Source organism: Triturus cristatus, chromosome 11 (assembly GCF_964204655.1).
Source record: "Triturus cristatus chromosome 11, aTriCri1.1, whole genome shotgun sequence".
Classification (NCBI taxonomy): Eukaryota; Metazoa; Chordata; class Amphibia; order Caudata; family Salamandridae; genus Triturus; species Triturus cristatus.
Window position 1 is genome coordinate 936,495,788 of NC_140594.1, and position 25,129 is coordinate 936,520,916.

Here is a 25,129-nt window from a genome sequence, read left to right on the forward strand (position 1 = left end):
TAGTTCATAAAAGCCTGGCTGCCTCCAACGCTACTAAAGCCTGCTTTATATCCTGGAGCTAGCAATGTTGCAGAGAAGTATGTGAGGTTAAAAACTAAAATTGAGATTTGATTTTCTAATGAGCTGTTGATTTTCACAATAAAAGACTCCATAGTATTGATCTGTTTACGCTTTCTAAAAATCAAGATTTTTTTTGTATTGCTTATAGAAAATGTGCTAACAGTGGACTTTTCCATCTGCAGATTATACTGAATGACCAGAGGTGGCAGTGTTTCACAACCTAGTTTCTCTGAATTGCCGAGACTGAAGAAAAAAAAAAGGAAGTCTTCCGGCATACGGGATCATTTTACCAATTTATAAGGCAAGTAAAACTCACAATAATTCCTTTATGCATTAAAAAGACGCTCACAGCATCAGCATGTCCTCACTACCTTATAGTGGGAGACTGTGCCTGAACATAATTTCTGTCAAGATGAGAGTAATATGGATCACATTGTGTTGGTCATGATAGTTCATAAAAGCCTGGCTGCCTCCAACGCTACTAAAGCCTGCTTTATATCCTGGAACTAGCAATGTTGCAGAGAAGTATGTGAGGTTAAAAACTAAAATTGAGATTTGAATTTCTAATGAGCTGTTGATTTTCACAATAAAAGACTCCATAGTATTGATCTGTTTACGCTTTCTAAAAATCAAGATTTTTTTTGTATTGCTTATAGAAAATGTGCTAACAGTGGACTTTTCCATCTGCAAATTATACTGAATGACCAGAGGTGGCAGTGTTTCACAACCGAGTTTCTCTGAATTGCCGAGACTGAAGAAACAAAAAAAAGGAAGTCTTCCGGCATACGGCATCATTTTACCAATATGCAAGGCAAGTAAAACTCACAATAATTCCTTTATGCATTAAAAAGACGCTCACAGCATCAGCATGTCCTCACTACCTTATAGTGGGAGACTGTGCCTGAACATAATTTCTGTCAAGATGAAAGTAATATGGATCACATTGTGTTGGTCATGATAGTTCATAAAAGCCTGGCTGCCTCCAACGCTACTAAAGCCTGCTTTATATCCTGGAACTAGCAATGTTGCAGAGAAGTATGTGAGGTTAAAAACTAAAATTGAGATTTGAATTTCTAATGAGCTGTTGATTTTCACAATAAAAGACTCCATAGTATTGATCTGTTTACGCTTTCTAAAAATCAAGATTTTTTTTGTATTGCTTATAGAAAATGTGCTAACAGTGGACTTTTCCATCTACAGATTATACTGAATGACCAGAGGTGGCAGTGTTTCACAACCGAGTTTCTCTGAATTGCCGAGACTGAAGAACAAAAAAAAAAGGAAGTCTTCCGGCATACGGCATCATTTTACCAATTTATAAGGCAAGTAAAACTCACAATAATTCCTTTATGCATTAAAAAGACGCTCACAGCATCAGCATGTCCTCACTACCTTACAGTGGGAGACTGTGCCTGAACATAATTTCTGTCAAGATGAAAGTAATATGGATCACATTGTGTTGGTCATGATAGCTCATAAAAGCCTGGCTGCCTCCAATGCTACTAAAGCCTGCTTTATATCCTGGAGCTAGCAATGTTGCAGAGAAGTATGTGAGGTTAAAAACTAAAATTGAGATTTGATTTTCTAATGAGCTGTTGATTTTCACAATAAAAGACTCCATAGTATTGATCTGTTTACCCTTTCTAAAAATCAAGATTTTTTTGTATTGCTTATAGAAAATGTGCTAACAGTGGACTTTTCCATCTACAGATTATACTGAATGACCAGAGGTGGCAGTGTTTCACAACCGAGTTTCTCTGAATTGCCGAGACTGAAGAAAAAAACAAAAAAGGAAGTCTTCCGGCATACGGCATCATTTTACCAATATGCAAGGCACGTAAAACTCACAATAATTCCTTTATGCATTAAAAAGACGCTCACAGCATCAGCATGTCCTCACTACCTTACAGTGGGAGACTGTGCCTGAACATAATTTCTATCAAGATGAGAGTAATATGGATCACATTGTGTTGGTCATGATAGTTCATAAAAGTCTGGCTGCCTCCAACGCTACTAAAGCCTGCTTTATATCCTGGAACTAGCAATGTTGCAGAGAAGTATGTGAGGTTAAAAACTAAAATTGAGATTTGATTTTCTAATGAGCTGTTGATTTTCACAATAAAAGACTCCATAGTATTGATCTGTTTACGCTTTCTAAAAATCAAGATTTTTTTTGTATTGCTTATAGAAAATGTGCTAACAGTGGACTTTTCCATCTGCAAATTATACTGAATGACCAGAGGTGGCAGTGTTTCACAACCGAGTTTCTCTGAATTGCCGAGACTGAAGAAACAAAAAAAAGGAAGTCTTCCGGCATACGGCATCATTTTACCAATATGCAAGGCAAGTAAAACTCACAATAATTCCTTTATGCATTAAAAAGACGCTCACAGCATCAGCATGTCCTCACTACCTTATAGTGGGAGACTGTGCCTGAACATAATTTCTGTCAAGATGAGAGTAATATGGATCACATTGTGTTGGTCATGATAGTTCATAAAAGCCTGGCTGCCTCCAACGCTACTAAAGCCTGCTTTATATCCTGGAACTAGCAATGTTGCAGAGAAGTATGTGAGGTTAAAAACTAAAATTGAGATTTGAATTTCTAATGAGCTGTTGATTTTCACAATAAAAGACTCCATAGTATTGATCTGTTTACGCTTTCTAATCATCAAGATTTTTTTTGTATTGCTTATAGAAAATGTGCTAACAGTGGACTTTTCCATCTACAGATTATACTGAATGACCAGAGGTGGCAGTGTTTCACAACCGAGTTTCTCTGAATTGCCGAGACTGAAGAACAAAAAAAAAAAGGAAGTCTTCCGGCATACGGCATCATTTTACCAATTTATAAGGCAAGTAAAACTCACAATAATTCCTTTATGCATTAAAAAGACGCTCACAGCATCAGCATGTCCTCACTACCTTACAGTGGGAGACTGTGCCTGAACATAATTTCTGTCAAGATGAAAGTAATATGGATCACATTGTGTTGGTCATGATAGCTCATAAAAGCCTGGCTGCCTCCAATGCTGCTAAAGCCTGCTTTATATCCTGGAGCTAGCAATGTTGCAGAGAAGTATGTGAGGTTAAAAACTAAAATTGAGATTTGATTTTCTAATGAGCTGTTGATTTTCACAATAAAAGACTCCATAGTATTGATCTGTTTACCCTTTCTAAAAATCAAGATTTTTTTGTATTGCTTATAGAAAATGTGCTAACAGTGGACTTTTCCATCTACAGATTATACTGAATGACCAGAGGTGGCAGTGTTTCACAACCGAGTTTCTCTGAATTGCCGAGACTGAAGAACAAAAAAAAAAAAGGAAGTCTTCCGGCATACGGCATCATTTTACCAATTTATAAGGCAAGTAAAACTCACAATAATTCCTTTATGCATTAAAAAGACGCTCACAGCATCAGCATGTCCTCACTACCTTACAGTGGGAGACTGTGCCTGAACATAATTTCTGTCAAGATGAAAGTAATATGGATCACATTGTGTTGGTCATGATAGTTCATAAAAGCCTGGCTGCCTCCAACGCTACTAAAGCCTGCTTTATATCCTGGAGCTAGCAATGTTGCAGAGAAGTATGTGAGGTTAAAAACTAAAATTGAGATTTGATTTTCTAATGAGCTGTTGATTTTCACAATAAAAGACTCCATAGTATTGATCTGTTTACGCTTTCTAAAAATCAAGATTTTTTTTGTATTGCTTATAGAAAATGTGCTAACAGTGGACTTTTCCATCTGCAGATTATACTGAATGACCAGAGGTGGCAGTGTTTCACAACCTAGTTTCTCTGAATTGCCGAGACTGAAGAAAAAAAAAAGGAAGTCTTCCGGCATACGGGATCATTTTACCAATTTATAAGGCAAGTAAAACTCACAATAATTCCTTTATGCATTAAAAAGACGCTCACAGCATCAGCATGTCCTCACTACCTTATAGTGGGAGACTGTGCCTGAACATAATTTCTGTCAAGATGAGAGTAATATGGATCACATTGTGTTGGTCATGATAGTTCATAAAAGCCTGGCTGCCTCCAACGCTACTAAAGCCTGCTTTATATCCTGGAACTAGCAATGTTGCAGAGAAGTATGTGAGGTTAAAAACTAAAATTGAGATTTGAATTTCTAATGAGCTGTTGATTTTCACAATAAAAGACTCCATAGTATTGATCTGTTTACGCTTTCTAATCATCAAGATTTTTTTTGTATTGCTTATAGAAAATGTGCTAACAGTGGACTTTTCCATCTGCAGATTATACTGAATGACCAGAGGTGGCAGTGTTTCACAACCTAGTTTCTCTGAATTGCCGAGACTGAAGAAAAAAAAAAGGAAGTCTTCCGGCATACGGGATCATTTTACCAATTTATAAGGCAAGTAAAACTCACAATAATTCCTTTATGCATTAAAAAGACGCTCACAGCATCAGCATGTCCTCACTACCTTACAGTGGGAGACTGTGCCTGAACATAATTTCTGTCAAGATGAAAGTAATATGGATCACATTGTGTTGGTCATGATAGCTCATAAAAGCCTGGCTGCCTCCAATGCTACTAAAGCCTGCTTTATATCCTGGAGCTAGCAATGTTGCAGAGAAGTATGTGAGGTTAAAAACTAAAATTGAGATTTGATTTTCTAATGAGCTGTTGATTTTCACAATAAAAGACTCCATAGTATTGATCTGTTTACGCTTTCTAAAAATCAAGATTTTTTTTGTATTGCTTATAGAAAATGTGCTAACAGTGGACTTTTCCATCTACAGATTATACTGAATGACCAGAGGTGGCAGTGTTTCACAACCGAGTTTCTCTGAATTGCCGAGACTGAAGAACAAAAAAAAAAAAGGAAGTCTTCCGGCATACGGCATCATTTTACCAATATACAAGGCAAGTTTAACTCACAATAATTCCTTTATGCATTAAAAAGACGCTCACAGCATCAGCATGTCCTCACTACCTTACAGTGGGAGACTGTGCCTGAACATAATTTCTGTCAAGATGAAAGTAATATGGATCACATTGTGTTGGTCATGATAGTTCATAAAAGCCTGGCTGCCTCCAACGCTACTAAAGCCTGCTTTATATCCTGGAACTAGCAATGTTGCAGAGAAGTATGTGAGGTTAAAAACTAAAATTGAGATTTGATTTTCTAATGAGCTGTTGATTTTCACAATAAAAGGCTCCATAGTATTGATCTGTTTACGCTTTCTAAAAATCAAGATTTTTTTGTATTGCTTATAGAAAATGTGCTAACAGTGGACTTTTCCATCTACAGATTATACTGAATGACCAGAGGTGGCAGTGTTTCACAACCGAGTTTCTCTGAATTGCCGAGACTGAAGAAAAAAAAAAAAAGGAAGTCTTCCGGCATACGGCATCATTTTACCAATATGCAAGGCAAGTAAAACTCACAATAATTCCTTTATGCATTAAAAAGACGCTCACAGCATCAGCATGTCCTCACTACCTTACAGTGGGAGACTGTGCCTGAACATAATTTCTATCAAGATGAGAGTAATATGGATCACATTGTGTTGGTCATGATAGTTCATAAAAGTCTGGCTGCCTCCAACGCTACTAAAGCCTGCTTTATATCCTGGAACTAGCAATGTTGCAGAGAAGTATGTGAGGTTAAAAACTAAAATTGAGATTTGATTTTCTAATGAGCTGTTGATTTTCACAATAAAAGACTCCATAGTATTGATCTGTTTACGCTTTCTAAAAATCAAGATTTTTTTTGTATTGCTTATAGAAAATGTGCTAACAGTGGACTTTTCCATCTGCAAATTATACTGAATGACCAGAGGTGGCAGTGTTTCACAACCGAGTTTCTCTGAATTGCCGAGACTGAAGAAACAAAAAAAAGGAAGTCTTCCGGCATACGGCATCATTTTACCAATATGCAAGGCAAGTAAAACTCACAATAATTCCTTTATGCATTAAAAAGACGCTCACAGCATCAGCATGTCCTCACTACCTTATAGTGGGAGACTGTGCCTGAACATAATTTCTGTCAAGATGAAAGTAATATGGATCACATTGTGTTGGTCATGATAGTTCATAAAAGCCTGGCTGCCTCCAACGCTACTAAAGCCTGCTTTATATCCTGGAACTAGCAATGTTGCAGAGAAGTATGTGAGGTTAAAAACTAAAATTGAGATTTGAATTTCTAATGAGCTGTTGATTTTCACAATAAAAGACTCCATAGTATTGATCTGTTTACGCTTTCTAAAAATCAAGATTTTTTTTGTATTGCTTATAGAAAATGTGCTAACAGTGGACTTTTCCATCTACAGATTATACTGAATGACCAGAGGTGGCAGTGTTTCACAACCGAGTTTCTCTGAATTGCCGAGACTGAAGAACAAAAAAAAAAGGAAGTCTTCCGGCATACGGCATCATTTTACCAATTTATAAGGCAAGTAAAACTCACAATAATTCCTTTATGCATTAAAAAGACGCTCACAGCATCAGCATGTCCTCACTACCTTACAGTGGGAGACTGTGCCTGAACATAATTTCTGTCAAGATGAAAGTAATATGGATCACATTGTGTTGGTCATGATAGCTCATAAAAGCCTGGCTGCCTCCAATGCTACTAAAGCCTGCTTTATATCCTGGAGCTAGCAATGTTGCAGAGAAGTATGTGAGGTTAAAAACTAAAATTGAGATTTGATTTTCTAATGAGCTGTTGATTTTCACAATAAAAGACTCCATAGTATTGATCTGTTTACCCTTTCTAAAAATCAAGATTTTTTTGTATTGCTTATAGAAAATGTGCTAACAGTGGACTTTTCCATCTACAGATTATACTGAATGACCAGAGGTGGCAGTGTTTCACAACCGAGTTTCTCTGAATTGCCGAGACTGAAGAAAAAAACAAAAAAGGAAGTCTTCCGGCATACGGCATCATTTTACCAATATGCAAGGCACGTAAAACTCACAATAATTCCTTTATGCATTAAAAAGACGCTCACAGCATCAGCATGTCCTCACTACCTTACAGTGGGAGACTGTGCCTGAACATAATTTCTATCAAGATGAGAGTAATATGGATCACATTGTGTTGGTCATGATAGTTCATAAAAGTCTGGCTGCCTCCAACGCTACTAAAGCCTGCTTTATATCCTGGAACTAGCAATGTTGCAGAGAAGTATGTGAGGTTAAAAACTAAAATTGAGATTTGATTTTCTAATGAGCTGTTGATTTTCACAATAAAAGACTCCATAGTATTGATCTGTTTACGCTTTCTAAAAATCAAGATTTTTTTTGTATTGCTTATAGAAAATGTGCTAACAGTGGACTTTTCCATCTGCAAATTATACTGAATGACCAGAGGTGGCAGTGTTTCACAACCGAGTTTCTCTGAATTGCCGAGACTGAAGAAACAAAAAAAAGGAAGTCTTCCGGCATACGGCATCATTTTACCAATATGCAAGGCAAGTAAAACTCACAATAATTCCTTTATGCATTAAAAAGACGCTCACAGCATCAGCATGTCCTCACTACCTTATAGTGGGAGACTGTGCCTGAACATAATTTCTGTCAAGATGAGAGTAATATGGATCACATTGTGTTGGTCATGATAGTTCATAAAAGCCTGGCTGCCTCCAACGCTACTAAAGCCTGCTTTATATCCTGGAACTAGCAATGTTGCAGAGAAGTATGTGAGGTTAAAAACTAAAATTGAGATTTGAATTTCTAATGAGCTGTTGATTTTCACAATAAAAGACTCCATAGTATTGATCTGTTTACGCTTTCTAATCATCAAGATTTTTTTTGTATTGCTTATAGAAAATGTGCTAACAGTGGACTTTTCCATCTGCAGATTATACTGAATGACCAGAGGTGGCAGTGTTTCACAACCTAGTTTCTCTGAATTGCCGAGACTGAAGAAAAAAAAAAGGAAGTCTTCCGGCATACGGGATCATTTTACCAATTTATAAGGCAAGTAAAACTCACAATAATTCCTTTATGCATTAAAAAGACGCTCACAGCATCAGCATGTCCTCACTACCTTACAGTGGGAGACTGTGCCTGAACATAATTTCTGTCAAGATGAAAGTAATATGGATCACATTGTGTTGGTCATGATAGCTCATAAAAGCCTGGCTGCCTCCAATGCTACTAAAGCCTGCTTTATATCCTGGAGCTAGCAATGTTGCAGAGAAGTATGTGAGGTTAAAAACTAAAATTGAGATTTGATTTTCTAATGAGCTGTTGATTTTCACAATAAAAGACTCCATAGTATTGATCTGTTTACGCTTTCTAAAAATCAAGATTTTTTTTGTATTGCTTATAGAAAATGTGCTAACAGTGGACTTTTCCATCTGCAAATTATACTGAATGACCAGAGGTGGCAGTGTTTCACAACCGAGTTTCTCTGAATTGCCGAGACTGAAGAAAAAAAAAAAAGGAAGTCTTCCGGCATACGGCATCATTTTACCAATATGCAAGGCAAGTAAAACTCACAATAATTCCTTTATGCATTAAAAAGACGCTCACAGCATCAGCATGTCCTCACTACCTTACAGTGGGAGACTGTGCCTGAACATAATTTCTGTCAAGATGAGAGTAATATGGATCACATTGTGTTGGTCATGATAGTTCATAAAAGTCTGGCTGCCTCCAACGCTACTAAAGCCTGCTTTATATCCTGGAACTAGCAATGTTGCAGAGAAGTATGTGAGGTTAAAAACTAAAATTGAGATTTGAATTTCTAATGAGCTGTTGATTTTCACAATAAAAGACTCCATAGTATTGATCTGTTTACGCTTTCTAAAAATCAAGATTTTTTTTGTATTGCTTATAGAAAATGTGCTAACAGTGGACTTTTCCATCTACAGATTATACTGAATGACCAGAGGTGGCAGTGTTTCACAACCGAGTTTCTCTGAATTGCCGAGACTGAAGAAAAAAAAAAAAAGGAAGTCTTCCGGCATACGGCATCATTTTACCAATATGCAAGGCAAGTAAAACTCACAATAATTCCTTTATGCATTAAAAAGACGCTCACAGCATCAGCATGTCCTCACTACCTTACAGTGGGAGACTGTGCCTGAACATAATTTCTATCAAGATGAGAGTAATATGGATCACATTGTGTTGGTCATGATAGTTCATAAAAGCCTGGCTGCCTCCAATGCTACTAAAGCCTGCTTTATATCCTGGAGCTAGCAATGTTGCAGAGAAGTATGTGAGGTTAAAAACTAAAATTGAGATTTGATTTTCTAATGAGCTGTTGATTTTCACAATAAAAGACTCCATAGTATTGATCTGTTTACCCTTTCTAAAAATCAAGATTTTTTTGTATTGCTTATAGAAAATGTGCTAACAGTGGACTTTTCCATCTACAGATTATACTGAATGACCAGAGGTGGCAGTGTTTCACAACCGAGTTTCTCTGAATTGCCGAGACTGAAGAAAAAAACAAAAAAGGAAGTCTTCCGGCATACGGCATCATTTTACCAATATGCAAGGCACGTAAAACTCACAATAATTCCTTTATGCATTAAAAAGACGCTCACAGCATCAGCATGTCCTCACTACCTTACAGTGGGAGACTGTGCCTGAACATAATTTCTATCAAGATGAGAGTAATATGGATCACATTGTGTTGGTCATGATAGTTCATAAAAGTCTGGCTGCCTCCAACGCTACTAAAGCCTGCTTTATATCCTGGAACTAGCAATGTTGCAGAGAAGTATGTGAGGTTAAAAACTAAAATTGAGATTTGATTTTCTAATGAGCTGTTGATTTTCACAATAAAAGACTCCATAGTATTGATCTGTTTACGCTTTCTAAAAATCAAGATTTTTTTTGTATTGCTTATAGAAAATGTGCTAACAGTGGACTTTTCCATCTGCAAATTATACTGAATGACCAGAGGTGGCAGTGTTTCACAACCGAGTTTCTCTGAATTGCCGAGACTGAAGAAACAAAAAAAAGGAAGTCTTCCGGCATACGGCATCATTTTACCAATATGCAAGGCAAGTAAAACTCACAATAATTCCTTTATGCATTAAAAAGACGCTCACAGCATCAGCATGTCCTCACTACCTTATAGTGGGAGACTGTGCCTGAACATAATTTCTGTCAAGATGAGAGTAATATGGATCACATTGTGTTGGTCATGATAGTTCATAAAAGCCTGGCTGCCTCCAACGCTACTAAAGCCTGCTTTATATCCTGGAACTAGCAATGTTGCAGAGAAGTATGTGAGGTTAAAAACTAAAATTGAGATTTGAATTTCTAATGAGCTGTTGATTTTCACAATAAAAGACTCCATAGTATTGATCTGTTTACGCTTTCTAATCATCAAGATTTTTTTTGTATTGCTTATAGAAAATGTGCTAACAGTGGACTTTTCCATCTGCAGATTATACTGAATGACCAGAGGTGGCAGTGTTTCACAACCTAGTTTCTCTGAATTGCCGAGACTGAAGAAAAAAAAAAGGAAGTCTTCCGGCATACGGGATCATTTTACCAATTTATAAGGCAAGTAAAACTCACAATAATTCCTTTATGCATTAAAAAGACGCTCACAGCATCAGCATGTCCTCACTACCTTACAGTGGGAGACTGTGCCTGAACATAATTTCTGTCAAGATGAAAGTAATATGGATCACATTGTGTTGGTCATGATAGCTCATAAAAGCCTGGCTGCCTCCAATGCTACTAAAGCCTGCTTTATATCCTGGAGCTAGCAATGTTGCAGAGAAGTATGTGAGGTTAAAAACTAAAATTGAGATTTGATTTTCTAATGAGCTGTTGATTTTCACAATAAAAGACTCCATAGTATTGATCTGTTTACGCTTTCTAAAAATCAAGATTTTTTTTGTATTGCTTATAGAAAATGTGCTAACAGTGGACTTTTCCATCTGCAAATTATACTGAATGACCAGAGGTGGCAGTGTTTCACAACCGAGTTTCTCTGAATTGCCGAGACTGAAGAAAAAAAAAAAAGGAAGTCTTCCGGCATACGGCATCATTTTACCAATATGCAAGGCAAGTAAAACTCACAATAATTCCTTTATGCATTAAAAAGACGCTCACAGCATCAGCATGTCCTCACTACCTTACAGTGGGAGACTGTGCCTGAACATAATTTCTGTCAAGATGAGAGTAATATGGATCACATTGTGTTGGTCATGATAGTTCATAAAAGTCTGGCTGCCTCCAACGCTACTAAAGCCTGCTTTATATCCTGGAACTAGCAATGTTGCAGAGAAGTATGTGAGGTTAAAAACTAAAATTGAGATTTGAATTTCTAATGAGCTGTTGATTTTCACAATAAAAGACTCCATAGTATTGATCTGTTTACGCTTTCTAAAAATCAAGATTTTTTTTGTATTGCTTATAGAAAATGTGCTAACAGTGGACTTTTCCATCTACAGATTATACTGAATGACCAGAGGTGGCAGTGTTTCACAACCGAGTTTCTCTGAATTGCCGAGACTGAAGAAAAAAAAAAAAAGGAAGTCTTCCGGCATACGGCATCATTTTACCAATATGCAAGGCAAGTAAAACTCACAATAATTCCTTTATGCATTAAAAAGACGCTCACAGCATCAGCATGTCCTCACTACCTTACAGTGGGAGACTGTGCCTGAACATAATTTCTATCAAGATGAGAGTAATATGGATCACATTGTGTTGGTCATGATAGTTCATAAAAGTCTGGCTGCCTCCAACGCTACTAAAGCCTGCTTTATATCCTGGAACTAGCAATGTTGCAGAGAAGTATGTGAGGTTAAAAACTAAAATTGAGATTTGATTTTCTAATGAGCTGTTGATTTTCACAATAAAAGACTCCATAGTATTGATCTGTTTACGCTTTCTAAAAATCAAGATTTTTTTTGTATTGCTTATAGAAAATGTGCTAACAGTGGACTTTTCCATCTGCAAATTATACTGAATGACCAGAGGTGGCAGTGTTTCACAACCGAGTTTCTCTGAATTGCCGAGACTGAAGAAACAAAAAAAAGGAAGTCTTCCGGCATACGGCATCATTTTACCAATATGCAAGGCAAGTAAAACTCACAATAATTCCTTTATGCATTAAAAAGACGCTCACAGCATCAGCATGTCCTCACTACCTTATAGTGGGAGACTGTGCCTGAACATAATTTCTGTCAAGATGAAAGTAATATGGATCACATTGTGTTGGTCATGATAGTTCATAAAAGCCTGGCTGCCTCCAACGCTACTAAAGCCTGCTTTATATCCTGGAACTAGCAATGTTGCAGAGAAGTATGTGAGGTTAAAAACTAAAATTGAGATTTGAATTTCTAATGAGCTGTTGATTTTCACAATAAAAGACTCCATAGTATTGATCTGTTTACGCTTTCTAAAAATCAAGATTTTTTTTGTATTGCTTATAGAAAATGTGCTAACAGTGGACTTTTCCATCTACAGATTATACTGAATGACCAGAGGTGGCAGTGTTTCACAACCGAGTTTCTCTGAATTGCCGAGACTGAAGAACAAAAAAAAAAGGAAGTCTTCCGGCATACGGCATCATTTTACCAATTTATAAGGCAAGTAAAACTCACAATAATTCCTTTATGCATTAAAAAGACGCTCACAGCATCAGCATGTCCTCACTACCTTACAGTGGGAGACTGTGCCTGAACATAATTTCTGTCAAGATGAAAGTAATATGGATCACATTGTGTTGGTCATGATAGCTCATAAAAGCCTGGCTGCCTCCAATGCTACTAAAGCCTGCTTTTTATCCTGGAGCTAGCAATGTTGCAGAGAAGTATGTGAGGTTAAAAACTAAAATTGAGATTTGATTTTCTAATGAGCTGTTGATTTTCACAATAAAAGACTCCATAGTATTGATCTGTTTACCCTTTCTAAAAATCAAGATTTTTTTGTATTGCTTATAGAAAATGTGCTAACAGTGGACTTTTCCATCTACAGATTATACTGAATGACCAGAGGTGGCAGTGTTTCACAACCGAGTTTCTCTGAATTGCCGAGACTGAAGAAAAAAACAAAAAAGGAAGTCTTCCGGCATACGGCATCATTTTACCAATATGCAAGGCACGTAAAACTCACAATAATTCCTTTATGCATTAAAAAGACGCTCACAGCATCAGCATGTCCTCACTACCTTACAGTGGGAGACTGTGCCTGAACATAATTTCTATCAAGATGAGAGTAATATGGATCACATTGTGTTGGTCATGATAGTTCATAAAAGTCTGGCTGCCTCCAACGCTACTAAAGCCTGCTTTATATCCTGGAACTAGCAATGTTGCAGAGAAGTATGTGAGGTTAAAAACTAAAATTGAGATTTGATTTTCTAATGAGCTGTTGATTTTCACAATAAAAGACTCCATAGTATTGATCTGTTTACGCTTTCTAAAAATCAAGATTTTTTTTGTATTGCTTATAGAAAATGTGCTAACAGTGGACTTTTCCATCTGCAAATTATACTGAATGACCAGAGGTGGCAGTGTTTCACAACCGAGTTTCTCTGAATTGCCGAGACTGAAGAACAAAAAAAAAAAAGGAAGTCTTCCGGCATACGGCATCATTTTACCAATATGCAAGGCAAGTAAAACTCACAATAATTCCTTTATGCATTAAAAAGACGCTCACAGCATCAGCATGTCCTCACTACCTTACAGTGGGAGACTGTGCCTGAACATAATTTCTGTCAAGATGAGAGTAATATGGATCACATTGTGTTGGTCATGATAGTTCATAAAAGTCTGGCTGCCTCCAACGCTACTAAAGCCTGCTTTATATCCTGGAACTAGCAATGTTGCAGAGAAGTATGTGAGGTTAAAAACTAAAATTGAGATTTGAATTTCTAATGAGCTGTTGATTTTCACAATAAAAGACTCCATAGTATTGATCTGTTTACGCTTTCTAAAAATCAAGATTTTTTTTGTATTGCTTATAGAAAATGTGCTAACAGTGGACTTTTCCATCTACAGATTATACTGAATGACCAGAGGTGGCAGTGTTTCACAACCGAGTTTCTCTGAATTGCCGAGACTGAAGAACAAAAAAAAAAGGAAGTCTTCCGGCATACGGCATCATTTTACCAATTTATAAGGCAAGTAAAACTCACAATAATTCCTTTATGCATTAAAAAGACGCTCACAGCATCAGCATGTCCTCACTACCTTATAGTGGGAGACTGTGCCTGAACATAATTTCTGTCAAGATGAAAGTAATATGGATCACATTGTGTTGGTCATGATAGTTCATAAAAGCCTGGCTGCCTCCAACGCTACTAAAGCCTGCTTTATATCCTGGAACTAGCAATGTTGCAGAGAAGTATGTGAGGTTAAAAACTAAAATTGAGATTTGAATTTCTAATGAGCTGTTGATTTTCACAATAAAAGACTCCATAGTATTGATCTGTTTACGCTTTCTAAAAATCAAGATTTTTTTTGTATTGCTTATAGAAAATGTGCTAACAGTGGACTTTTCCATCTACAGATTATACTGAATGACCAGAGGTGGCAGTGTTTCACAACCGAGTTTCTCTGAATTGCCGAGACTGAAGAACAAAAAAAAAAGGAAGTCTTCCGGCATACGGCATCATTTTACCAATTTATAAGGCAAGTAAAACTCACAATAATTCCTTTATGCATTAAAAAGACGCTCACAGCATCAGCATGTCCTCACTACCTTTCAGTGGGAGACTGTGCCTGAACATAATTTCTGTCAAGATGAAAGTAATATGGATCACATTGTGTTGGTCATGATAGCTCATAAAAGCCTGGCTGCCTCCAATGCTACTAAAGCCTGCTTTATATCCTGGAGCTAGCAATGTTGCAGAGAAGTATGTGAGGTTAAAAACTAAAATTGAGATTTGATTTTCTAATGAGCTGTTGATTTTCACAATAAAAGACTCCATAGTATTGATCTGTTTACCCTTTCTAAAAATCAAGATTTTTTTGTATTGCTTATAGAAAATGTGCTAACAGTGGACTTTTCCATCTACAGATTATACTGAATGACCAGAGGTGGCAGTGTTTCACAACCGAGTTTCTCTGAATTGCCGAGACTGAAGAAAAAAACAAAAAAGGAAGTCTTCCGGCATACGGCATCATTTTACCAATATGCAAGGCACGTAAAACTCACAATAATTCCTTTATGCATTAAAAAGACGCTCACAGCATCAGCATGTCCTCACTACCTTACAGTGGGAGACTGTGCCTGAACATAATTTCTATCAAGATGAGAGTAATATGGATCACATTGTGTTGGTCATGATAGTTCATAAAAGCCTGGCTGCCTCCAACGCTACTAAAGCCTGCTTTATATCCTGGAACTAGCAATGTTGCAGAGAAGTATGTGAGGTTAAAAACTAAAATTGAGATTTGAATTTCTAATGAGCTGTTGATTTTCACAATAAAAGACTCCATAGTATTGATCTGTTTACGCTTTCTAATCATCAAGATTTTTTTTGTATTGCTTATAGAAAATGTGCTAACAGTGGACTTTTCCATCTGCAGATTATACTGAATGACCAGAGGTGGCAGTGTTTCACAACCTAGTTTCTCTGAATTGCCGAGACTGAAGAAAAAAAAAAGGAAGTCTTCCGGCATACGGGATCATTTTACCAATTTATAAGGCAAGTAAAACTCACAATAATTCCTTTATGCATTAAAAAGACGCTCACAGCATCAGCATGTCCTCACTACCTTACAGTGGGAGACTGTGCCTGAACATAATTTCTGTCAAGATGAAAGTAATATGGATCACATTGTGTTGGTCATGATAGCTCATAAAAGCCTGGCTGCCTCCAATGCTACTAAAGCCTGCTTTATATCCTGGAGCTAGCAATGTTGCAGAGAAGTATGTGAGGTTAAAAACTAAAATTGAGATTTGATTTTCTAATGAGCTGTTGATTTTCACAATAAAAGACTCCATAGTATTGATCTGTTTACGCTTTCTAAAAATCAAGATTTTTTTTGTATTGCTTATAGAAAATGTGCTAACAGTGGACTTTTCCATCTGCAAATTATACTGAATGACCAGAGGTGGCAGTGTTTCACAACCGAGTTTCTCTGAATTGCCGAGACTGAAGAAAAAAAAAAAAGGAAGTCTTCCGGCATACGGCATCATTTTACCAATATGCAAGGCAAGTAAAACTCACAATAATTCCTTTATGCATTAAAAAGACGCTCACAGCATCAGCATGTCCTCACTACCTTACAGTGGGAGACTGTGCCTGAACATAATTTCTGTCAAGATGAGAGTAATATGGATCACATTGTGTTGGTCATGATAGTTCATAAAAGTCTGGCTGCCTCCAACGCTACTAAAGCCTGCTTTATATCCTGGAACTAGCAATGTTGCAGAGAAGTATGTGAGGTTAAAAACTAAAATTGAGATTTGAATTTCTAATGAGCTGTTGATTTTCACAATAAAAGACTCCATAGTATTGATCTGTTTACGCTTTCTAAAAATCAAGATTTTTTTTGTATTGCTTATAGAAAATGTGCTAACAGTGGACTTTTCCATCTACAGATTATACTGAATGACCAGAGGTGGCAGTGTTTCACAACCGAGTTTCTCTGAATTGCCGAGACTGAAGAAAAAAAAAAAAAGGAAGTCTTCCGGCATACGGCATCATTTTACCAATATGCAAGGCAAGTAAAACTCACAATAATTCCTTTATGCATTAAAAAGACGCTCACAGCATCAGCATGTCCTCACTACCTTACAGTGGGAGACTGTGCCTGAACATAATTTCTATCAAGATGAGAGTAATATGGATCACATTGTGTTGGTCATGATAGTTCATAAAAGTCTGGCTGCCTCCAACGCTACTAAAGCCTGCTTTATATCCTGGAACTAGCAATGTTGCAGAGAAGTATGTGAGGTTAAAAACTAAAATTGAGATTTGATTTTCTAATGAGCTGTTGATTTTCACAATAAAAGACTCCATAGTATTGATCTGTTTACGCTTTCTAAAAATCAAGATTTTTTTTGTATTGCTTATAGAAAATGTGCTAACAGTGGACTTTTCCATCTGCAAATTATACTGAATGACCAGAGGTGGCAGTGTTTCACAACCGAGTTTCTCTGAATTGCCGAGACTGAAGAAACAAAAAAAAGGAAGTCTTCCGGCATACGGCATCATTTTACCAATATGCAAGGCAAGTAAAACTCACAATAATTCCTTTATGCATTAAAAAGACGCTCACAGCATCAGCATGTCCTCACTACCTTATAGTGGGAGACTGTGCCTGAACATAATTTCTGTCAAGATGAAAGTAATATGGATCACATTGTGTTGGTCATGATAGTTCATAAAAGCCTGGCTGCCTCCAACGCTACTAAAGCCTGCTTTATATCCTGGAACTAGCAATGTTGCAGAGAAGTATGTGAGGTTAAAAACTAAAATTGAGATTTGAATTTCTAATGAGCTGTTGATTTTCACAATAAAAGACTCCATAGTATTGATCTGTTTACGCTTTCTAAAAATCAAGATTTTTTTTGTATTGCTTATAGAAAATGTGCTAACAGTGGACTTTTCCATCTACAGATTATACTGAATGACCAGAGGTGGCAGTGTTTCACAACCGAGTTTCTCTGAATTGCCGAGACTGAAGAACAAAAAAAAAAGGAAGTCTTCCGGCATACGGCATCATTTTACCAATTTATAAGGCAAGTAAAACTCACAATAATTCCTTTATGCATTAAAAAGACGCTCACAGCATCAGCATGTCCTCACTACCTTACAGTGGGAGACTGTGCCTGAACATAATTTCTGTCAAGATGAAAGTAATATGGATCACATTGTGTTGGTCATGATAGCTCATAAAAGCCTGGCTGCCTCCAATGCTACTAAAGCCTGCTTTTTATCCTGGAGCTAGCAATGTTGCAGAGAAGTATGTGAGGTTAAAAACTAAAATTGAGATTTGATTTTCTAATGAGCTGTTGATTTTCACAATAAAAGACTCCATAGTATTGATCTGTTTACCCTTTCTAAAAATCAAGATTTTTTTGTATTGCTTATAGAAAATGTGCTAACAGTGGACTTTTCCATCTACAGATTATACTGAATGACCAGAGGTGGCAGTGTTTCACAACCGAGTTTCTCTGAATTGCCGAGACTGAAGAAAAAAACAAAAAAGGAAGTCTTCCGGCATACGGCATCATTTTACCAATATGCAAGGCACGTAAAACTCACAATAATTCCTTTATGCATTAAAAAGACGCTCACAGCATCAGCATGTCCTCACTACCTTACAGTGGGAGACTGTGCCTGAACATAATTTCTATCAAGATGAGAGTAATATGGATCACATTGTGTTGGTCATGATAGTTCATAAAAGTCTGGCTGCCTCCAACGCTACTAAAGCCTGCTTTATATCCTGGAACTAGCAATGTTGCAGAGAAGTATGTGAGGTTAAAAACTAAAATTGAGATTTGATTTTCTAATGAGCTGTTGATTTTCACAATAAAAGACTCCATAGTATTGATCTGTTTACGCTTTCTAAAAATCAAGATTTTTTTTGTATTGCTTATAGAAAATGTGCTAACAGTGGACTTTTCCATCTGCAAATTATACTGAATGACCAGAGGTGGCAGTGTTTCACAACCGAGTTTCTCTGAATTGCCGAGACTGAAGAACAAAAAAAAAAAAGGAAGTCTTCCGGCATACGGCATCATTTTACCAATATGCAAGGCAAGTAAAACTCACAATAATTCCTTTATGCATTAAAAAGACGCTCACAGCATCAGCATGTCCTCACTACCTTACAGTGGGAGACTGTGCCTGAACATAATTTCTGTCAAGATGAGAGTAATATGGATCACATTGTGTTGGTCATGATAGTTCATAAAAGTCTGGCTGCCTCCAACGCTACTAAAGCCTGCTTTATATCCTGGAACTAGCAATGTTGCAGAGAAGTATGTGAGGTTAAAAACTAAAATTGAGATTTGAATTTCTAATGAGCTGTTGATTTTCACAATAAAAGACTCCATAGTATTGATCTGTTTACGCTTTCTAAAAATCAAGATTTTTTTTGTATTGCTTATAGAAAATGTGCTAACAGTGGACTTTTCCATCTACAGATTATACTGAATGACCAGAGGTGGCAGTGTTTCACAACCGAGTTTCTCTGAATTGCCGAGACTGAAGAACAAAAAAAAAAGGAAGTCTTCCGGCATACGGCATCATTTTACCAATTTATAAGGCAAGTAAAACTCACAATAATTCCTTTATGCATTAAAAAGACGCTCACAGCATCAGCATGTCCTCACTACCTTATAGTGGGAGACTGTGCCTGAACATAATTTCTGTCAAGATGAAAGTAATATGGATCACATTGTGTTGGTCATGATAGTTCATAAAAGCCTGGCTGCCTCCAACGCTACTAAAGCCTGCTTTATATCCTGGAACTAGCAATGTTGCAGAGAAGTATGTGAGGTTAAAAACTAAAATTGAGATTTGAATTTCTAATGAGCTGTTGATTTTCACAATAAAAGACTCCATAGTATTGATCTGTTTACGCTTTCTAAAAATCAAGATTTTTTTTGTATTGCTTATAGAAAATGTGCTAACAGTGGACTTTTCCATCTACAGATTATACTGAATGACCAGAGGTGGCAGTGTTTCACAACCGAGTTTCTCTGAATTGCCGAGACTGAAGAACAAAAAAAAAAGGAAGTCTTCCGGCATACGGCATCATTTTACCAATTTATAAGGCAAGTAAAACTCACAATAATTCCTTTATGCATTAAAAAGACGCTCACAGCATCAGCATGTCCTCACTACCTTATAGTGGGAGACTGTGCCTGAACATAATTTCTGTCAAGATGAAAGTAATATGGATCACATTGTGTTGGTCATGATAGTTCATAAAAGCCTGGCTGCCTCCAACGCTACTAAAGCCTGCTTTATATCCTGGAACTAGCAATGTTGCAGAGAAGTATGTGAGGTTAAAAACTAAAATTGAGATTTGAATTTCTAATGAGCTGTTGATTTTCACAATAAAAGACTCCATAGTATTGATCTGTTTACGCTTTCTAAAAATCAAGATTTTTTTTGTATTGCTTATAGAAAATGTGCTAACAGTGGACTTTTCCATCTACAGATTATACTGAATGACCAGAGGTGGCAGTGTTTCACAACCGAGTTTCTCTGAATTGCCGAGACTGAAGAACAAAAAAAAAAGGAAGTCTTCCGGCATACGGCATCATTTTACCAATTTATAAGGCAAGTAAAACTCACAATAATTCCTTTATGCATTAAAAAGACGCTCACAGCATCAGCATGTCCTCACTACCTTTCAGTGGGAGACTGTGCCTGAACATAATTTCTGTCAAGATGAAAGTAATATGGATCACATTGTGTTGGTCATGATAGCTCATAAAAGCCTGGCTGCCTCCAATGCTACTAAAGCCTGCTTTATATCCTGGAGCTAGCAATGTTGCAGAGAAGTATGTGAGGTTAAAAACTAAAATTGAGATTTGATTTTCTAATGAGCTGTTGATTTTCACAATAAAAGACTCCATAGTATTGATCTGTTTACCCTTTCTAAAAATCAAGATTTTTTTGTATTGCTTATAGAAAATGTGCTAACAGTGGACTTTTCCATCTACAGATTATACTGAATGACCAGAGGTGGCAGTGTTTCACAACCGAGTTTCTCTGAATTGCCGAGACTGAAGAAAAAAACAAAAAAGGAAGTCTTCCGGCATACGGCATCATTTTACCAATATGCAAGGCACGTAAAACTCACAATAATTCCTTTATGCATTAAAAAGACGCTCACAGCATCAGCATGTCCTCACTACCTTACAGTGGGAGACTGTGCCTGAACATAATTTCTATCAAGATGAGAGTAATATGGATCACATTGTGTTGGTCATGATAGTTCATAAAAGCCTGGCTGCCTCCAACGCTACTAAAGCCTGCTTTATATCCTGGAACTAGCAATGTTGCAGAGAAGTATGTGAGGTTAAAAACTAAAATTGAGATTTGAATTTCTAATGAGCTGTTGATTTTCACAATAAAAGACTCCATAGTATTGATCTGTTTACGCTTTCTAATCATCAAGATTTTTTTTGTATTGCTTATAGAAAATGTGCTAACAGTGGACTTTTCCATCTGCAGATTATACTGAATGACCAGAGGTGGCAGTGTTTCACAACCTAGTTTCTCTGAATTGCCGAGACTGAAGAAAAAAAAAAGGAAGTCTTCCGGCATACGGGATCATTTTACCAATTTATAAGGCAAGTAAAACTCACAATAATTCCTTTATGCATTAAAAAGACGCTCACAGCATCAGCATGTCCTCACTACCTTACAGTGGGAGACTGTGCCTGAACATAATTTCTGTCAAGATGAAAGTAATATGGATCACATTGTGTTGGTCATGATAGCTCATAAAAGCCTGGCTGCCTCCAATGCTACTAAAGCCTGCTTTATATCCTGGAGCTAGCAATGTTGCAGAGAAGTATGTGAGGTTAAAAACTAAAATTGAGATTTGATTTTCTAATGAGCTGTTGATTTTCACAATAAAAGACTCCATAGTATTGATCTGTTTACGCTTTCTAAAAATCAAGATTTTTTTTGTATTGCTTATAGAAAATGTGCTAACAGTGGACTTTTCCATCTGCAAATTATACTGAATGACCAGAGGTGGCAGTGTTTCACAACCGAGTTTCTCTGAATTGCCGAGACTGAAGAAAAAAAAAAAAGGAAGTCTTCCGGCATACGGCATCATTTTACCAATATGCAAGGCAAGTAAAACTCACAATAATTCCTTTATGCATTAAAAAGACGCTCACAGCATCAGCATGTCCTCACTACCTTACAGTGGGAGACTGTGCCTGAACATAATTTCTGTCAAGATGAGAGTAATATGGATCACATTGTGTTGGTCATGATAGTTCATAAAAGTCTGGCTGCCTCCAACGCTACTAAAGCCTGCTTTATATCCTGGAACTAGCAATGTTGCAGAGAAGTATGTGAGGTTAAAAACTAAAATTGAGATTTGAATTTCTAATGAGCTGTTGATTTTCACAATAAAAGACTCCATAGTATTGATCTGTTTACGCTTTCTAAAAATCAAGATTTTTTTTGTATTGCTTATAGAAAATGTGCTAACAGTGGACTTTTCCATCTACAGATTATACTGAATGACCAGAGGTGGCAGTGTTTCACAACCGAGTTTCTCTGAATTGCCGAGACTGAAGAAAAAAAAAAAAAGGAAGTCTTCCGGCATACGGCATCATTTTACCAATATGCAAGGCAAGTAAAACTCACAATAATTCCTTTATGCATTAAAAAGACGCTCACAGCATCAGCATGTCCTCACTACCTTACAGTGGGAGACTGTGCCTGAACATAATTTCTATCAAGATGAGAGTAATATGGATCACATTGTGTTGGTCATGATAGTTCATAAAAGTCTGGCTGCCTCCAACGCTACTAAAGCCTGCTTTATATCCTGGAACTAGCAATGTTGCAGAGAAGTATGTGAGGTTAAAAACTAAAATTGAGATTTGATTTTCTAATGAGCTGTTGATTTTCACAATAAAAGACTCCATAGTATTGATCTGTTTACGCTTTCTAAAAATCAAGATTTTTTTTGTATTGCTTATAGAAAATGTGCTAACAGTGGACTTTTCCATCTGCAAATTATACTGAATGACCAGAGGTGGCAGTGTTTCACAACCGAGTTTCTCTGAATTGCCGAGACTGAAGAAACAAAAAAAAGGAAGTCTTCCGGCATACGGCATCATTTTACCAATATGCAAGGCAAGTAAAACTCACAATAATTCCTTTATGCATTAAAAAGACGCTCACAGCATCAGCATGTCCTCACTACCTTATAGTGGGAGACTGTGCCTGAACATAATTTCTGTCAAGATGAAAGTAATATGGATCACATTGTGTTGGTCATGATAGTTCATAAAAGCCTGGCTGCCTCCAACGCTACTAAAGCCTGCTTTATATCCTGGAACTAGCAATGTTGCAGAGAAGTATGTGAGGTTAAAAACTAAAATTGAGATTTGAATTTCTAATGAGCTGTTGATTTTCACAATAAAAGACTCCATAGTATTGATCTGTTTACGCTTTCTAAAAATCAAGATTTTTTTTGTATTGCTTATAGAAAATGTGCTAACAGTGGACTTTTCCATCTACAGATTATACTGAATGACCAGAGGTGGCAGTGTTTCACAACCGAGTTTCTCTGAATTGCCGAGACTGAAGAACAAAAAAAAAAGGAAGTCTTCCGGCATACGGCATCATTTTACCAATTTATAAGGCAAGTAAAACTCACAATAATTCCTTTATGCATTAAAAAGACGCTCACAGCATCAGCATGTCCTCACTACCTTACAGTGGGAGACTGTGCCTGAACATAATTTCTGTCAAGATGAAAGTAATATGGATCACATTGTGTTGGTCATGATAGCTCATAAAAGCCTGGCTGCCTCCAATGCTACTAAAGCCTGCTTTTTATCCTGGAGCTAGCAATGTTGCAGAGAAGTATGTGAGGTTAAAAACTAAAATTGAGATTTGATTTTCTAATGAGCTGTTGATTTTCACAATAAAAGACTCCATAGTATTGATCTGTTTACCCTTTCTAAAAATCAAGATTTTTTTGTATTGCTTATAGAAAATGTGCTAACAGTGGACTTTTCCATCTACAGATTATACTGAATGACCAGAGGTGGCAGTGTTTCACAACCGAGTTTCTCTGAATTGCCGAGACTGAAGAAAAAAACAAAAAAGGAAGTCTTCCGGCATACGGCATCATTTTACCAATATGCAAGGCACGTAAAACTCACAATAATTCCTTTATGCATTAAAAAGACGCTCACAGCATCAGCATGTCCTCACTACCTTACAGTGGGAGACTGTGCCTGAACATAATTTCTATCAAGATGAGAGTAATATGGATCACATTGTGTTGGTCATGATAGTTCATAAAAGTCTGGCTGCCTCCAACGCTACTAAAGCCTGCTTTATATCCTGGAACTAGCAATGTTGCAGAGAAGTATGTGAGGTTAAAAACTAAAATTGAGATTTGATTTTCTAATGAGCTGTTGATTTTCACAATAAAAGACTCCATAGTATTGATCTGTTTACGCTTTCTAAAAATCAAGATTTTTTTTGTATTGCTTATAGAAAATGTGCTAACAGTGGACTTTTCCATCTGCAAATTATACTGAATGACCAGAGGTGGCAGTGTTTCACAACCGAGTTTCTCTGAATTGCCGAGACTGAAGAACAAAAAAAAAAAAGGAAGTCTTCCGGCATACGGCATCATTTTACCAATATGCAAGGCAAGTAAAACTCACAATAATTCCTTTATGCATTAAAAAGACGCTCACAGCATCAGCATGTCCTCACTACCTTACAGTGGGAGACTGTGCCTGAACATAATTTCTGTCAAGATGAGAGTAATATGGATCACATTGTGTTGGTCATGATAGTTCATAAAAGTCTGGCTGCCTCCAACGCTACTAAAGCCTGCTTTATATCCTGGAACTAGCAATGTTGCAGAGAAGTATGTGAGGTTAAAAACTAAAATTGAGATTTGAATTTCTAATGAGCTGTTGATTTTCACAATAAAAGACTCCATAGTATTGATCTGTTTACGCTTTCTAAAAATCAAGATTTTTTTTGTATTGCTTATAGAAAATGTGCTAACAGTGGACTTTTCCATCTACAGATTATACTGAATGACCAGAGGTGGCAGTGTTTCACAACCGAGTTTCTCTGAATTGCCGAGACTGAAGAACAAAAAAAAAAGGAAGTCTTCCGGCATACGGCATCATTTTACCAATTTATAAGGCAAGTAAAACTCACAATAATTCCTTTATGCATTAAAAAGACGCTCACAGCATCAGCATGTCCTCACTACCTTATAGTGGGAGACTGTGCCTGAACATAATTTCTGTCAAGATGAAAGTAATATGGATCACATTGTGTTGGTCATGATAGTTCATAAAAGCCTGGCTGCCTCCAACGCTACTAAAGCCTGCTTTATATCCTGGAACTAGCAATGTTGCAGAGAAGTATGTGAGGTTAAAAACTAAAATTGAGATTTGAATT

General features: G+C 36.8%; 1 long non-coding RNA gene across 1 annotated transcript in view; it reads left to right on the forward strand.

Annotated features, from left to right (window-relative positions):
• Window positions 1–25,129, forward strand: part of LOC146785664 (uncharacterized) — a 54,590-nt gene that overhangs the window by 8,387 nt on the left and 21,074 nt on the right. The window contains exons 18-66 of the long non-coding RNA XR_014970734.1: window positions 243–361; window positions 717–871; window positions 1,261–1,382; window positions 1,771–1,893; window positions 2,249–2,403; window positions 2,793–2,915; window positions 3,304–3,427; window positions 3,817–3,935; window positions 4,325–4,443; window positions 4,833–4,956; window positions 5,345–5,466; window positions 5,822–5,976; window positions 6,366–6,487; window positions 6,876–6,998; window positions 7,354–7,508; window positions 7,898–8,016; window positions 8,372–8,526; window positions 8,916–9,037; window positions 9,426–9,548; window positions 9,904–10,058; window positions 10,448–10,566; window positions 10,922–11,076; window positions 11,466–11,587; window positions 11,943–12,097; window positions 12,487–12,608; window positions 12,997–13,119; window positions 13,475–13,632; window positions 14,022–14,143; window positions 14,533–14,654; window positions 15,043–15,165; window positions 15,555–15,673; window positions 16,029–16,183; window positions 16,573–16,694; window positions 17,050–17,204; window positions 17,594–17,715; window positions 18,104–18,226; window positions 18,582–18,739; window positions 19,129–19,250; window positions 19,640–19,761; window positions 20,151–20,272; window positions 20,661–20,783; window positions 21,173–21,291; window positions 21,647–21,801; window positions 22,191–22,312; window positions 22,668–22,822; window positions 23,212–23,333; window positions 23,722–23,844; window positions 24,200–24,357; window positions 24,747–24,868. This is a non-coding gene — a long non-coding RNA (uncharacterized LOC146785664). The remainder of the gene's footprint in view (window positions 1–242; window positions 362–716; window positions 872–1,260; window positions 1,383–1,770; window positions 1,894–2,248; window positions 2,404–2,792; window positions 2,916–3,303; window positions 3,428–3,816; window positions 3,936–4,324; window positions 4,444–4,832; window positions 4,957–5,344; window positions 5,467–5,821; window positions 5,977–6,365; window positions 6,488–6,875; window positions 6,999–7,353; window positions 7,509–7,897; window positions 8,017–8,371; window positions 8,527–8,915; window positions 9,038–9,425; window positions 9,549–9,903; window positions 10,059–10,447; window positions 10,567–10,921; window positions 11,077–11,465; window positions 11,588–11,942; window positions 12,098–12,486; window positions 12,609–12,996; window positions 13,120–13,474; window positions 13,633–14,021; window positions 14,144–14,532; window positions 14,655–15,042; window positions 15,166–15,554; window positions 15,674–16,028; window positions 16,184–16,572; window positions 16,695–17,049; window positions 17,205–17,593; window positions 17,716–18,103; window positions 18,227–18,581; window positions 18,740–19,128; window positions 19,251–19,639; window positions 19,762–20,150; window positions 20,273–20,660; window positions 20,784–21,172; window positions 21,292–21,646; window positions 21,802–22,190; window positions 22,313–22,667; window positions 22,823–23,211; window positions 23,334–23,721; window positions 23,845–24,199; window positions 24,358–24,746; window positions 24,869–25,129) is intronic.